The sequence below is a fragment of the Canis aureus genome, chromosome 16, assembly GCF_053574225.1.
Source record: "Canis aureus isolate CA01 chromosome 16, VMU_Caureus_v.1.0, whole genome shotgun sequence".
Taxonomy (NCBI): domain Eukaryota; kingdom Metazoa; phylum Chordata; class Mammalia; order Carnivora; family Canidae; genus Canis; species Canis aureus.
The window spans coordinates 14,511,400-14,526,480 of NC_135626.1; the positions used below are offsets into that span (position 1 = coordinate 14,511,400).

General features: G+C 40.6%; 1 protein-coding gene across 3 annotated transcripts in view; it reads right to left on the bottom strand.

The window, feature by feature from the left end:
* Window positions 1-4,143, bottom strand: part of PAFAH1B1 (platelet activating factor acetylhydrolase 1b regulatory subunit 1) — an 82,789-nt gene extending 78,646 nt beyond the window's left edge. Inside the window, exon 1 of one of the 3 annotated variants that reach the window (XM_077851711.1) lies at window positions 3,780-4,143. The gene's annotated coding sequence lies outside the window, so the exon portion shown is untranslated. Of the gene's footprint in view, window positions 1-2,953; window positions 3,079-3,779 lie in introns of those variants that run through there. The other 2 variants (XM_077851713.1, XM_077851712.1) reach the window with 2 other exon arrangements.
* Between the last annotated feature and the right edge of the window lie 10,938 nt (window positions 4,144-15,081).

Below are 15,081 nucleotides of genomic sequence, written 5' to 3' on the forward strand. Positions count from 1 at the left end.
TCACTTGGCCTTCAGCAACTAATTCACTCGGCAGCTAAACATCTTCAGGAGAACAGGTTTTCCTTTATCTTTTTTTTTTCCTTTATCTTTTCAGAACTCACTGCATACCATCAGTTTTATTTTAAGTAGAGCAACATTTTAAGTAAAAAAAAATTACAGTCCTATTGTAGAAGACTTAAGAAAACTGGCAAAGAATTTCCACTTTACATTTAACTATTTCTCTCCAACATCCATGAAAACAAGTACCTGTCAGTAAAGTATTTTCAAAACAGACACTTAGAAGCAAATTAAAAAAAAAAAAAAAAATCTCTTTTAGGACCACAGCAGACATGGCCAGCTCAATTTAAAACCAACTGAACCTTAAGTCCCTTTGGCAAAAGAGTACATGACTCACTACTGTAGAACTCAATGGAAAAAAATGAAAATTCATTCTGATTGCCCTAAGATTTTGCTTTGAGTTTGTTTTTTAAAGATACCTCCACACTAACGTTGTCAACTTAACATAGTTTCTATGGCTTGTTTATTAAGATGACAAGTTATGAATAAGATGAGCCACATGTAAACAAAAAGGTCCTATTTTTTCTTGAGCACCTACAATATGAGCCGCCAGGGGTACGCGCAATTTATGTTGGTATAAATTTTATTTAATACATAGAAGGGAAATATTTACATTGGAAAATAAAATAGAGACAATGAAACATGGATGTTCTAGCTAGAAAAGTTATGATACTGATTTTTTCCCTTCCAGAAACATTTCCAAATTTCTAATATAGTAAAGTTATTTTAACTGGAAAAATAGATACCAAATAATTCTACTACAAAATGAAATCTATCCTAATCTCATTAAAAGTTTTAAAAATACAGGATTATGAAGAATTTTTTATAAACTGATCTCTAAATGAAGCAAAAGATACTGTCACGTGTATCAGAAACATCCACAGATATATATTTGGAACTAAAGCTCTCTTAAGTCAAAGTATTTTAAGCTCCTGATGAATGAATAATCCACCAAAAAATCACCACTCTTAGTGCACTTTTATACCTTAAAATACTAGGATGGGAATACATCACATAATATACTGAATTACCATTCCTACCTTATTCATTCTTTACCATATGAACCCTTCTACCTTCTAACATTAAATACAGCAAAAGTGTGAAAACAGCATATGTTGATAAATAGTCTTAGGTCTCATCAAAATCACATTTACCGCATGAATCTGACATTCTTTTGAAGATGTCTATTCACATGAATACTTGATGCAAGACACTAAAGTGACCTACCCTCTCTTACTATAGTACCTTACAAAAGGTCCCTTTCAAGGGACAACACAAGAAAGCCTTTATAAATAGCCTTTAACACAAATTATCTTTTTATACTCATCTTTGATGTTATTTTAAAAAAATCAGATTCAATGTCTCAATGCAAACTAAAGAAAAAGAAAACATCTATAATATTCTTATTTAGGTTTTTGCCATATTTTCTATTTCTTCCAAATATTTCTGGCATTCATTAACTTACACTTACTTGACTAAAACAATAAAAAAAATTAACACTGGTTGTATATATGTGTGTGTGTATATGTACATATATAAATACAGAAAGACAATAAGTGTCTGCTCTAGAGCAGGGACACTGCTTTTTACCCCCAATCATTCAATACCCACCTTGCAAAAATGGTGGAAACTAAAAACATCAGCTTTTAAGATTTACTACAGAGAAATGCCTTTGTTGTAGCACCAATTAGTATCAAATAACGTACAAAACATAAGCAAAAGAAAAATGCTACAAAAGGGCAATCTAGCATTTCACAGCTCCTGCTCTCTTACTCCACCCAGTCTCCTCAGCTCAATGGCTGTTCACAGCATCCACAAATATTAGCCCATTTTTAAAAGGGGAGGAGGTAGGTACCAAAATAGGGTTATCTCTATCAAAATCTATATATATATAGAAGTATTTCGAGAAAAATTGGGTTCCTTTCTTTATTTATTAAAAAATATCAGCTTCAAATTTGTTTTAAGAGATCCTCCCCTTCTGAACAATCCAAACAATGATCATTTATAATAGAACATGAAAGCATAAATCACCCTAAATACAGATTACACTTCTGCTTTAATAAAAACTGCAATTTGCAATTGCCAGTTATTTTGTAAAGCTGTGTCTTGAAAGATACCCATGAGATATTAAAAACTGCCCTTAGACCCAAATCAGAATTCTTTTAAGTAAAAGCTTTTTATATATTCAACATTATATCATTGCCGACATACCCAGGCAGGAAATTTTCCTGATTAAGAGACTGAACCCTGCAGCAATCAAGCCCTGCTGCAGAGGGGAAAAAAAAAAAGAAAAAAAGAAAAAAAAAACAGAAACAAAAAAAAATTTTTTAAGCAAATACTACTGTGGCAAAAGAGGAGGTATGACATTACTGGTATGAAAGGCCCAAGCTGTCTCCTCCGCCCTAGACTCCAAATGAAATTCACACAAAACAATCACCTCCCAACATAAATAGAATTATCAAAAATGGCATAAATTTTTTATTTAGCCTTTAAAACGTTAAGAATCTCGAGGATTATATGTTAGAGGTCGGGATAACAGTAATATCTTTATTCTCTCCCGATTGCCTCTTAAGGAAAGGGGGAGGGGGGGACCTTGGCATGACATCGCCCATTGAGAATGAAACCACAAATCTGGTTCTTCTATTCAAAAGCACAAATTCTTAGCCAAAGGATTGATGTAATTTGAACCCAAACCCCAACCCCAGAAGAAAATTTCCTGCCTTCCTCCCAGGGAGTTTCTTGCTAAGTCACTGAAGAAAGGCAGAAAAACAAATAAAGCCAAGGGACCTTGCTCTCTCTTATCTAAAATACTGAAAACCTACTTCTCTACTCTTACGTTGAGAGAGAGAGAGTTAAAATTTCCCCACCACCTCAAAGACATTTTCTATTTTCTCACCTGGGAAACTAAAGAAGGCACTGCGTTTCCTAAAGGAGTGGGGAGATTAGATGAAGGGGAATGGCTGAGGGCCTCGAAGCTGTGTTACAACGTCAAAAGGCAACTCCCGTCTCAGGAGCCAGTGGTAGAAAAGAAAAACCTGCCTGATTCGGTGGGTGGATGCTGCGGATGGCTCAGGGGGTCGGGCCGCTCCTCTCTGGCGGGTGCAGAGGCTGGACCACCGCGCCGAGGGAGCAGGGAAGGGCTGGGCCGTCCGCCTCAGGTCAACCCCATCCTAAGGACAGGTGGGGGACGGAACGCCCGAAGGCCTTTGGGCGCCGAGGCCGCGCGGGGCCGAGCCCGGTCCCCAGCCGCCAACCACGGGTGGGGTGGGGACTGCGGAGCTCGCCTGCCGCGGCCAGGGAGAGGAGGGCCAAACCCTTTCCCCAAGATCAGAGAGCGACCTGCTCTCTCCACGCCCTTCCTACCCAAGAATACTTTTCTTGCTAAGTCACTGGAGGAGGAGGGCGATCTCTTCCCGGGGAGGACCGCGGGTGGAGTCGCGGCGGCTCCGGCACCCCCCGAACGCGGGCCGGGGAGGAGGGGAGCGAGGGCAGCGCCCTCCCTGGCCTGTCCCCCCTCCTCCCGTGTCTCTCACTCAACGGCCGTCGCGGCCGCCATTTTGAGAGCGAGAAGAGAAGAAGAAGGAGGAGGCGGCGGCAGGGGGAGGGGAGAATGAGAGGGAGGGGACCCGCGCAGCAACCTCGTCAGGCCGCCCGGCCCGGCCCGCAGCCGCCAGAGCGCAGTGGAGGAGACAGCGGGGAGGGCGCAGACCCTCGCTGCTTACCGGAGCGCTGCACCGCCGCCTCCGCAGGGCCTCTTCCGTCCTTCACTCCCATCCACCGGCGGGGGAGGGGGAGAGGGAGAGGGAAGGGAGGAAGGAGGGAGGGAGGGAAGGAGGGAGGGGGAGGATGGCGCGCTGGGCCCGGTCCCGGGGAGGGGGAGGGGAGGGGAGCGGGCGGGCTCCTCAGCCGTTCCGGGGCTCGAGCCCAAGCCTGGCGCTCGCGGTTTCTCTCGCTCGCGCCCGAGCGCTCCTCCTCCTCTTTCTCGCTCCTTGGGCCCCGGGATCGCTGCTCGTTCGCTCGCTCACTCGCTATCTCAGCCGCCGGACTCCGCCGCCGCCCCGCCGCTCCAGCTCCGTCTGTCACAGGAGCTGCCCCAACGCCCTGACGTCACCGCGCCGCCGCCGCCGCCGCCCCAGACCCGCCGGGATGAGAGAGGGGAGGGGGGCCGGGAGTGGAGAGGGCTGAGGCGCATGCGCCGGCCTGGGCCCGGCCCCGAGCCGCGCTCCCTTCCGCCTAGCGGGCTGGCGGGCGATGCGGCTTGGCGGTACCGAGTGGCGGGCGAGCGAGTTTGCGCAGGAGGTGCTCCTTCTCGCGTTCTGCTTGCCTCTGTAACCTTGGGTTCCCTTTTCCTAGACCCTCGTCTGATTGTTCAGGCACCTCGTGAACCCCGGCTGTTCACCTCCCCTCCCTGCGCTTGCCTAGAAACCTCGCTCTCCGGGCTTCACCCGGCCAACAGCGGGGACCCGTTGGTACCCGTTTAGTCCGGGCCCCGATGGGCTTCAGAAGTAAGTGGAGCCCAGGCTAAGCTGTGGCCTCTCCTACCTCTGGCCTTCCGGTTTACTTCCCAGCCAGGTTGGGTTGGAGAGATGGGCTATTGAGGTTTAAAAGGCTGATGGAATGCCTAATTATCTCATTTTTTATTATAGATTTTTAATTGGGAGGATTCACTTTTAGATGTGATTCAGCTATTCTTTTCCTTAGTCACACACGTTTGAGATACTTTCCAAGTTTGGAAACTGACACCCAAAGAAAGACCTGGAACTTTATCCTCACAGGGTGCTCACTCCTGCGTGTGTGTGTGTGTGTGTGTGTGTGTGCGCGCGCGCGCGTGCTTGCTAAATTATGAGTTTAGATACTGATGATAAGATTTGCAGTCTATGTATTTGACTTCACAAGGAGATGTTTGATTTAAAATAGGCCAGATTTATATTGCTCTGTACGGTAACTAAAATTTAAAATAGGCCAGAGTTGGAGTTCTGAATCTTTCAAAATGGAATATTCTCTTAATAAGAGGTATCTAGTGTGATTATATAATTATTAATTTATATTGTCCAAGGAGGGACCCCTGAGTGGCTCAGCGGTTGAGCCCCTGCCTTCCGCCCAGGGCGTGATCCTGGAGACCGGGGACCCAGTCCCACGGCGGGCTCCCTGCATGGAGCCTGCTTCTCCCTCTGCTTGTGTCTCTGCCTCTCTCTCTCTCTCTCTCTGTCTGTCTCTCATGAATAAATAAATAAAAATCATATATATATAACATATATATGTGTGTGTGTATATAACATATATGTAAATGTATATATATTTAGTCCAAAGAAACTCTTTTCCTAACACAGGTTTAGGCTTACGTTCACTGATTTTATTAGTTCCCCTTATGGAAGTAAATGCATACACTGTCTTTGAGAAGCTGCTGGGTTAGTGAAAGAGGTAACTTGGATATGAGTCCTTGATCAGTCATTTACCAGAAGTGTGACCTTGGCTAAATTACTCTCTGGGGGACTCCTGAGTGGCTCATGGGACAGGGTGGCTCAGCAGTTGAGCCTCTGCCTTCCGCCCAGGATGTGATCCTGGAATACCAGGATCGAGTCCCACATTGGGCTTCTTGCAGGGAGCCTGCTTCTCCCTCTGCCTGTATCTCTGCCTCTCTCTCTCTCTCTATCTGTGTGTGTGTGTCTCTTATTAATAAATAAATAAAATCTTTTAAATAAGTAAATAAAAAACTCTCTGGCCTGGGTGTCTACATAAAACAGACCTGATAAATAGCTAACTTGTAATTAGGCTTCTGGGAGAAATGGTGTGATGCTGCATGTGTGAAATATAGTGCCTTAGTGAGGAATTATAGGTAACTCACGTAACCATTTATGTTGCTTGATAACAAAGCAAGTTTCCTTTTCTAAAGAAGGGTTGTCTCTACCCTGGAAGTGTTCAGGAAGAGCATGAGTGAGGGTTGGTTGTCTGGAGGGTTTGGGGTTTTCTTCATGAAGGGAGGGAAGGAAATCAAAGGGTCTCTGGGTCTTTTTCAGCTTTGGAATTCTCAAGATAGACAAGGACAAGAGGACGCACAGAGAGGTTTGGTCTGTGCTATGTCTGGTAACAGTAAACATGAAATAACCTCTCGTTCTAAGAATCCACCTTTCACTCATTTTTACCTTTTAAAATATTTATTATTGTGTGATATTACACTACTTTGTACTTAATTAGTTGAGTAAATCAGTTATCTTTATTTTTATTTATTTTTTAAAGATTTTATTAATGAGAGACACAGAAAGAGGCAAAGATATAGGTAGAGGGAGAAGTAGGCTCCTCACAGGGAGCCAGATGCGAGACTCAATCCCTGGACCCTGAGATTACAACCTGAGCCAAAGGCAGACGCTTAACCACTGAGCCACCCAGGCATGCCAAATCAGTTATTTTTAAAATGAACATTCCAAAAACCAACAAAATTGCTCAGAAAGAAATCAGAATCACACTGATAAACACTGATTTAATATAAATTGGTAGTACTGACTGCTGTAAAACTCAAGGTTTATATAGACTCATGTATTTAGAATCTTTAAAATCTGTTTTTAGGGGCACCTGGGTAGTTCAGTCAGTTAAGTGTTTGCCTTCCGCTCAGGGCATGATCTCAGAGTCCTGGGATCAAGCCCCAGGTTGGGCTCCCTGCTCACCAGGGAGTCTGCTTGTCCCTCTCCTTCTGCCCCTCCCCTCCACTAATGTTCTCTCTCTCTCTCAAGTAAATAAATAAAATCATTTTTAAAAATCTATTTTTATGTAATTACACACTAAGTTAGATCAGATTTTATTTCTGTAGCACTCCTTTAAAATACAAACTCCCTTGAGAGGAATGTATAAAAACTTTCCTTGGATTATAATTTTTCCAAACAGAAATAAAACTGTGTTATGTGTTTAACTTGATGTAGAGTGATGTGTTATGGTTCTGTGCACTTTCTTTTCAGTTGCTAAAACGATAGATCCATCTTAATAAACACTTGTCTTTTGAGAATGGAGAATCAGGACATCGATGCCATCCATCATAATTCATAAGGACTTACATAGAATCTACTACATCTATCCAGGAAACATTTAATAATAAATATTTTGGATGATGTTTCTTGAGAAAAGATTAAGTATAAACATCCATTTTACTTACCACAATTTAACAATCTCCCCATTCATTTGAATTGCAGATCTTTATTTTTCCAGCAGACATTTTCAAAATGGAAACATTTGTTTCAATTGCTGCAGTGAAATTAGTTTTAAACAATTCTGCAAATAAGCTGACTGGAAGAAACACTCCAAAAATTCTATTGGGGAGAGGACAAAATGTCTTCTAAAATCTATTTGCAATGAGCACAAATATTTTTTTTCTTAATTATTACTTTTTAATTTTATTTTAATTCCAATATAGTCAACATACAGGATTATATTAGTTTCAGGTGTAACAGTGAGCACAAATATTAAAACTTTATTTTGAGAAACTATGCTCTGTTTATAGGCAAAGACACATTGTTATATGTTCATATTTGATAGGAAGCAAATAGCAAATGATGAGAAGATATCTTTCAGGTATACAATTTCTGTAAATCAGTCCCATCAAAGAACCATGACCCACTGGCAAGAGACTCACTGTAGGAGATTTTAGCTAATTAATTTGTGTATCTTCATTTCTCCAAAGCATGGACATGTCATTGAGGGCAAGTCCAACTAAACCAGTCATTCTTCATCTCAGCATCATGACATCCTCATGTGTCATGAATATTGGGAGGCCATAGAAACAAAGACTATTAAAAGAGGTGAAGCTCTCAACCAGGACATAGAAAAAAATGTTAGAAGCAGCACTTTGTAATCTGAAACCTTTTAAAATATATATAGGAAAACAATTTGTAAAATGCTAACATAAAGAAAATACAAAAGGGCATATCAGGGGATCCCTGGGTGGCTCAGAGGTTTGGCGCCTGCCTTTGGCCCAGGGCGTGATCCTGGAGTCCTGGGACTGAGTCCCACATCAGGCTCCTTCCATGGAGCCTGCTTCTCCCTCTGCCTGTGTCTCTGCCTCTCTCTCTCTCTCTCTCTCTCTCTCTCTCTGTGTGTCTCTCATGAATAAATAAATAAAATCTTAAAAAAAGGGGGCATATTAAATTCATTCTAGAGGTCACCATGATAGACTATGAGAAAAGTAAAACAAGCTTTCTTTCCTTTTAGGTCTGTTTGTGCACCTAGTAGAGTAAAAGCTTCTCACTGAGAGGACTCAAAGAAGGCTTTATAAAGGAATTGATTTAAAGCAGACCTTAAAAAATGACTAGAATTTCAATTCATTCAACAAACATTTATTGAGTACCTTCTGTGTACCAGACACAATGAACAAAACAGTATCCCTGAGGTCATGGAGTTTGTATTCTGTTAGAAGACGTAGAAAAAAAGTGACAAGCTATGATGGTAATAAACAGTTTTGAGATGAAAAAAATACGAAGGATTACATGAGTGAAGATGGTAAGAGAAAACATTTCTGAGGAATGAATGACATTTAAGCTAAGAGTGGAGTAGCCAAAGGATTCCAGATTAAGGAACAAGTACAAAGGCCCCGAGACAGGAAAATCCTTGCTGTGTCCAGGAAATGGAAAAAAAAAAATCCTGGCAGAATGAAATGAGATTGAGGAAGAAGGCTTTTTGACTACACTGGTCCAGGGGACACTATTTGCATTTTATTCTCTTAATAGCCCAGCAAAGGAAAGAAGTAGGAGACAAGATCAGAAAGACAAGCAAGAATCAGATAGTGCAGGGCCTTGAGAACATAGGAGAGAATTTAGATTTCATTTTTTAATTATTATTTATTTATTTTTCTTTCTTTTTAGAGAGCACGCAAGAACATGAGTGGGGAGGGAGAGAGAAAAAAAATTTTTTTAAGATTTTATTCATTTATTCGAGAGACACAGAGAGAGACAGAGACACAGGCAGAAGGAGAAGCAGGCTCCATGCAGGGTACCTGACGTGGGACTCGATCCCGGGTCTCCAGGATCACGCTCTGGGCCAAAGGCGTCACTAAACCACTGAGGCACCCAGGCTGCCCAAGAGAGAAAATCTTAAGCAGGTTCCACACAGCACAGAGCCCAAGGGACTTGATCACGACCCTGAGATTATAACCTGAGCCAAAAACAAGAGTCTGGATTTCATTTTTGTAGCTGTGGATAAAGTTAAAGACAAAAACAAACACATTTTGACCCTGCCTTTTGACTTTAGGGACTTAAAAAAATAATTACGTTCTTGGGGTACCTGGGAGGCACAGTTGGTTTAACATCAGATTCTTAGTTTCTGCTCAGGTCATGATCTCAGGGTCTTGAGAGATTGAGCCCTGCATGGGGCTCTGAGCTCAGCAAAGAGTCTGCTTAAAAAAGAAAAGACTCTCTCTTACCGTCTCCCTCTGCACCGCCACCCCGTTTCAGATAAATAAATCTTTTTTAAAAACTTTGTCAAAAAAAAAAAAACAACTTTGTCATTAGGACTCCTAGGTGGAAAAAAAAAAAAAAACAAAAAAAAGGACTCCTAGGTGGCTCAGTGGTTGAACGTCTGCCTTTTGCTCTGGTCATGATCCTGGGGTCCTGGGATTGAGTCCTGCATCAGGCTCCCTGCAGGGGACCTGCTTCTCCCTCTGCCTGTCTCTACCTCTCTGTGTGTCTCTCATGAATAAATAAATAAAATCTTTTTTTAAATTATGTTCTTATTTTACCTTTCTAATATGTAAAGTTTCAAATGTATACAAAAGTAGACAAAATGATATAATGAACCCTCATATGTCCACCGTGTTTGACAATTATAAACTCGTAACTAACCTTATTGCATATATACTCCCATTCATTTCCCTCTCCATATTATTATTACTTTTATTAAGTAAGCTCTATGCCCAGTGTGGGGCCTGAGCTCATGATCCTGAGATCAAGTGTTGCACACTCTACCAAGTTGCACACTCTACCATCTGAGCCATCCAGGTGCCCCACTATACCATTTTGAAGCACATTCTAGATATCACATTATTTCACTCATTAATAGTTCAGTACTTCTAACAGAAAAAAAAAGGTTTTTAAAATACAACCATGATACCATTATTACACTTAAAAGAATAACAATAATTCCCCAAGGATGTTCTGACCCTGTTCTTTTTTTTTTTTTTTTTTGACCCTGTTCTTTGATCTTTGCCTCACCAAAGGCAAAGATGATCAAAAGTTATAGAGAAATTGGACAGCAATACAGTTAAGCAGTCTTGGGCAAAAGAACTAACCTAGATTATTTGAGGTCTGCCCACAACTTTTCAGGCATAAATTTAAAAATTAATATAAACAATTGGTCTTTTATGCGATTAAAATTAATATTACTAGTAGAAATGATTTGCACAGCATGTAAGTGGCAATGGCTAAAGGGGCACACAGTAGGGGCATCTGGGTGACTCGGTTGAATGGTAGTCTCTTCATTTTGGCTCAGGTCATGATCTCAGGGTCATGATCTTAGGGTCCTGATATTGAGCTCTGAGTCAGGCTCTGTACTCTGTGGGGAGTCTGCTGGAGATTCTCTCTTTGCCCCTCCCCTGCTCATGCTAGTGCACGAATCCTCTCTCTCTTTTTCGCAAATAAATAGTATTTTTTTACCTATAAAATTTTTCCTAGGAAAATTGCTATGATCAAAATCATGACCACAAAAGGATACTCACAGTAATAGAAAATTTTAAAAAGAAAAAAGCATTTTAAAAGGAGTTACAAGAACCCTGATAAGTCAAATTTCATTTGTAAAAATATTAGAGGAAAGAACTGATGCCAATGAAAATAATTTCATTAAAATAAAAATGAAAATAGAAAAACTAGAAAATGGTTTAACTGCTAATTAGAGAATTGATCAAATAATTAAACTAGTTAAATAGAGATTGTTCTGATAAATACATTTTCCCTAAAAATTCACTGAAGTTGATATAATTCTTATTAAAGAACTTGAATTTGCAAATTCTTAGGTATCGTGTCCTTAAAGTCAATATACAATGCTCAAAACTTCTTGGATCTAGGCAGCACTGTCCAACAGACATATAATACAAACTATACGTGTAATCTTAAACTTTGTGGTAGTCACATTTTCAAAAGTGAAAAGACGTGAAATTAGTTGTATCTTTTTACATACTCTTTGAAATCTGGTGTTTATTTTACATCTATAACATATCTCAATCCACACTAGCCACAGTTCAAGTTCTAGTAAAATGTGAACTTTCACATAATATACCATGTGGCTGGTGGCTACCATACTGGACAGTACTGATCTGGAGGAAAGGAATCTAGGTGGAAAGAATGGCTTGAACAAAGATATGGAGTTATAGGTGTGGAAGGCAAGTTCTGGGAAAAAGAAACGGTTCCTATGTATGTGAGAGAGGGCTGGAAAGTAGATAGAGAGTTGGAGAGGGAAGAAGGGAAAAATATACGGGCTGTAAGAGTGGAAAGATAATTTGGACTGGAAGGTTTTGAATATGTTGATAGCTAGATGGTCCTGTTGGCTATGGGGCTGCTTATACTGTCTTTGTGTAAGGCCATAAACCAACAGCTTTCATCTTCTAAAAAGAACTTTCCTGACTCTCTTAAAGAGTACACTTTTTCACTCTCAGTTACTATTTCTACTGTCTCTCCTTCCCCTATTGACTATATAGAGAAAGGAAGGACTGAATTTTGGGTCTCCAAATGATGGTCCAGAAAAACCACTAATGCTAAGTTATATCAAGACATACCCTAAATCATGGTTTTTGTACTTTATTTTTCTCCAAAGCTTATTTTTTCAAACAAAATGTTATACAGAATGTCCGTATATAAAAAAATAAACAAAAAATAGAGCTTCCCTATCTGAAGTAGGGTTCTGGGGACACAAACTGACACCCCCTCCATCATACTACACCAACAGAAGGAAGTTTATATCATCTTGCTGTACATTTTTTAAAAAAGATTTTATTTATTTATTCATGAGAGACACAGGGAGGGAGGCAGAGACAAGGCAGGAGAAGCAGGCTCCCTGCAGGGAGCCGGATGTGGGACTTCGGGAGACTCTGGGACCATGCCCTGAACCAAAGGCAGACACCCAACCTGCTGAGCTACCCAGGTGTCCCTCATCTTGCTGTGCATTTTTTTTTAATTTTTTTTAAATTTATGATAGTTACACACACACACAGAGAGAGAGAGAGGCAGAGACATAGGGAGAAGCAGGCTCCATGCACCAGGAGCCTGACGTGGGACTCGATTCCAGGACTCCAGGATCGCGCCCTGGGCCAAAGGCAGGCGCCAAACCGCTGCGCCACCCAGGGATCCTTACTGTGCATTTTTAACAGCATTCACAACTCATACTACATTCATTTCTTCATTAAAAAAATTAATATACAGGTGTGGAAAAAAATAATATACTAACTCAATCCTTCTTTTAAAGATAAATAGATATGCCTGCATATCCAGAATTTATCTCTTCCTGGACTCCAGTACACAGTACTTAGATAAACAAAGCAATATTCTTTTTCTTACAATCACTTTTGACACATCTATATTTATAAGCATGTAAAATTTTGGGGCATCTGGCTGGCTCAGTCAGTGCAGCATGCCATTCTTGATCTTGGGGTTGTAAATTTGAGCCCCGTATTGGGTACAGAAATTACTTAAAAATAAAATCTTAAAATGAATACAAAATAAAAGCATGTGGGCACCCCCGGTGGTGCAGTGGTTTAGCGCCGCCTGCAGCCCGGGGTCTGATCCTGGAGACCTAGGATCGAGTCCCGCATCAGGCTCCCCGCATGGAGCCCACTTCTCCCTCTGCCTGTGTCTCTGCCTCTCAGTCTCTCTCTCTCTCTCTGAATAAATAAATTAAAAAAAATACTTAAAAAAAATAAAAGTAAAAAAAAATTTTGTTCCAAACTTTTTTTTTACTTTTATTTTTTTAAGTATTTTTTTTAATTGGAGTTTGTTTCACCTTTTTTTTTTTTTTTTTTTTTTTTGTATTAGTGTTTCTCACAGGGCACTATTGCCATTTTGGATGGGACAGTTCTTTATTATTTTCATGTTTTTAATTAAACTTTTTATTTTGAAATAATTATAGTTGGACACACAGTTGTAAAAAATAATAGAGATCCCTTATATCCTACCTCAGTGGTAACATCTTGCAAAACTATAGTACAATACCACAAGCAGGATATTGACATTGATACAATAAAGATACAGGACATTTCCATCTGCAGAAGAATCCCTCCTATTGCCCTTTTATAGCCACACCTAGTTCCCTCCCACTCTATCCCCCTCATAATCCCTGACAATCACTCATCTGTTCTTTATTTCTAGAATTTTATCAAGAATGTTTTATAAATGGAATTAAATAGTATGTAAGCCCATTTTTTTGAGATTGGCTTTTGTTTCACTCAGCATAATTCTCTGGAGCTTGATCTAGACTGCTGTGCATATTCCTAGTTCATTCCTTTTTATTGCTAAGTGTTACTCCAAGGTATGGATGTAACACAGTTTAACAACTCACCTGTGAATGAGCATCTGGGGTTTCCAGTTTGGTGCTTTTATGAGTTAAGCAGCTGAAATTGTGTAAATGATTTTGTGTGAACATTTTCATTCTCTTAATTTTCATGAAGTTTTTATTTCTCTGGGATAAATGTCCAGGACTACAATTGCTGGGTCACATGATAGTTGCATGTTTAATTAAAAAAAAAAATACACAAAAAACCCATTCCACACTATTTTCCAGAGTGGTTCTACTATTTTACGTTCTTACTAGTAATATATGAGTAATCCAGTTTCTCTAAATCCTTGCCAGCATTTGATGTTGTCACTAGTTTTTATTTTGGCCATTTTTTAATGAATTTATAGTGATATCTCAATGTGATTTTAATTTGCAATTACCTGATGTCTAATGATGCTGACCACCTTTTCTGGTGCTTATTTGCCATCTGTATACCCTCTCAGTAAATTGGTTCTTCATGCCTTTGGCCCACTTTCTATTGGTTTGTTTTTTACCATTAAATTTAAAACTTCTTTATATATTCTACATACTAGTCCTTTGTTGGATATGTGGTATGCAAACACTTTCTCAAAATTTGTTGCTTGTCTTTTCATGCTCTTAACAGAGTCTTTCACAGAGAAAAAGATTTTAATTTTGATGAGGTACAGTTTATCAACTTTCCCTTTTATAAACTGTGTTATTTGGTGTTAAGCTTAAGACTTCGCCTAGACCTTGATTGCAAAGATTTTCTCCTTTGTTGTTTCTTTTTCTGAAATTACTAGAGTTTTATATTTTAGTCTGTAATCCATTTCAAGTTTATTTTTATACAAGGTGTGAGCATTAGGGTGATGCACTATTCTTCTTTTTTGACTATGGATGTCCAGTTGCTCCAGGCCCATTTATTGAAATGGGATGGTTTAGCGCCTGCCTTTGGCCCAGGGCGCGATCCTGGAGACCCGGGATCGAATCCCACGTCGGGCTCCCAGTGCATGGAGCCTGCTTCTCCCTCTGCCTATGTCTCTGCCTCTCTCTCTCTCTGTGTGTGACTATCATAAATAAATAAAAATTAAAAAAAAAAAAGACTATCTTGCCTCAATTGAATTATTCTTATCCCTTCATCAAAAATCAGTTAGGCCGGGATCCCTGGGTGGCGTAGCGGTTTAGCGCCTGCCTTTGGCCCAGGGCGCGATCCTGGAGTCCTGGCATCAGGTCCCACGTCGGGCTCCCGGTGCACGGAGCCTGCTTCTCCCTCTGCCTATGTCTCTGCCTCTCTCTCTCTCTCTCTCTGTGACTATCATTAAAAAAAAAAAAAAAAAAAATCAGTTAGGCCTAGGGGATCCCTGGGTGGCTCAGTGGTTTAGCGCCTGCCTTTGGCCCAGGGCGCGATCCTGGAGTCCTGGACTCGAGTCGCATGTCGGGCTCCCGGCATGGAGCCTGCTTCTCCCTCCTCCTGTGTCTCTGCCTCTCTCTGTATGTCTATCATAAATAAATCTTAACAACAACAAAAAAAAGGCCTATTTGTGTGGG